The sequence below is a fragment of the Carlito syrichta genome, unplaced genomic scaffold (assembly GCF_000164805.1).
Source record: "Carlito syrichta isolate Samal-C Ts95f unplaced genomic scaffold, Tarsius_syrichta-2.0.1 Scaffold126536, whole genome shotgun sequence".
In the NCBI taxonomy this organism is placed as follows: Eukaryota; Metazoa; Chordata; class Mammalia; order Primates; family Tarsiidae; genus Carlito; species Carlito syrichta.
In genome coordinates this window covers 104,687-106,464 of record NW_007070632.1, presented here as the reverse complement: position 1 = coordinate 106,464, position 1,778 = coordinate 104,687, and positions in this window count along the sequence as shown.

Sequence of the window (1,778 nt, the reverse complement as noted above, 5' to 3'; positions counted from 1 at the left end):
ACTCGCCCCCTGCCCTTAGCCTCATCTTCGCCGGCCTCAGGCTGGGGTGACGTCACCAGGCTGGGCGCACCCACCTGCCGGCGGGGGAGGGGCCGGCGGCGACCGAGAGAGACCTTGAGAGGTCACCGCCCGTCGCCCCCAAACCCCCTCATTCCTCCCCGAGTCGAATGCCAACCCCGATCCTCAGTTCTTGCTCCGTTTTTCCTGTTCTCATGACCTGAAAGCGGGCACAGGGGTGAGGACGAGATTCGGGAGGGGCACAGGAAGGGGGCTACAGGCGGAGCCTCCCGGCTTCCCCGCACACACACCCTCCAGACTCCTTCGGAGGGAGCCAGTCCTTCCCCAGCCCCCCAGGTCCAACGGTGAATGGAGGGAGGAGCGGCTCGGAGCTGGGAGGGCCTCCTGGAGGCGGTGTGGGAAGGCAGGTTTGGGGGCAGTCTAGCCCCCTGGGCATTCCTAGGACCAGAGCCTGGCTCCTCCTTCCCACCCCTCCTGGCAGGAGAGATGGGAGGTGGGTGCCGAGTTCTGGGTTTTGTCCTGCCGGCTAAACCGGGGCGGCTGTACCTCCAGCCTGTCTTTGAGGAGGGTGGTGTCCACGGTAGTGCCAGGGCCTCGGCCTTCACGGTGTAGTGACTCCGACCAGGTCAGGGAGCAGGAACTCTGCATTCTGGTCCCAGCTCATGTCCAGACTGTGCCCTGCTCTCGGGGGACATGTCCAAGCCCACGTCTCAGTTCTGAGAGCTGGGGCGGGACAGGGACGAAAGGATGGCGCTAAAACTGGAGGTCTTGGAAGCACAGGGCTGCCCAGAGCTAAAAGAGCAGCGTCTGGATGAGAGCCCAGTCCACCTCGTGCCTACCTCCTGGAACTGGTGGACAGAAGGCTCTGAGGTCTGACTGAGCCTAGAGGTCAACGGTGTTGTCTTTTGAGCCTAAACACTTATGGGTGATGTTAATAATCACAGTCACAGCCGGGCTCGTGGCTTACCCTGCAATCCCGCGCTTTGGGAGGCTGAGGTGAGTGGATTGCCTGAGCCCGCGGGTTCGAGACCTGCCTGGGCAGCGAGACCTCATCTCTACAAGAAATCAAAAATCAGCCGGGCGTGGTAGCGCGCGCCTGTAGTTCCTGCTACTCGGAAGGCTGAGGCGGAAGGAATGCCAGAGCCCAGCAGGTCGACGCTGGGGTGGCTGTGAGTGTGCCACTGCACTCCAGCCTGGGCGATGGAGTGAGACTCCAAATCAAAAAGTAAATAAACAAATAAACAATCACGGTCACGTGGGGGCCGTGGTCCCTCAGGTGCCCACCGCGTGAAACTGTGTCCCAGCACTCCACGAACCGTGTCCGTTACCCCCTTCCGTGCTGGAAAGCAGGCCGCACAGCTGTCCGCCGCGAGGGACAGGTCCGCGCGAGACCTAGCCACCGCTCCGGCAACCCGCCCCTCCGCGCCCCCGCTGGGTTCCGGCTGCCCTCCGGCCCCAGCTCCCACATTCTCCAGCGGGCGCGGGGCCACCACGGGGGACACATCGGGCGCCTCGGCCGGCTCTGATCAGCCAAGCCATCCTGGAAAGCCACTTCACCCGCTGCAGGCCCCGTTTCCCCATGTAGAGAGACACAGGCCCTGGCGAGACCGTGGGGTTCTGGAGGACTCAGTGAGCGAACGCACGGGAAGTGGCAGTTTTAGCACAGGGCCTGGACATCGGCGATGCTCCCTAAACGGCTCACGTTGCCAGCGGTGACTAAGCACGCGAGGGGTGGGTGAGGAAGCCCCCCCGAGACGCAG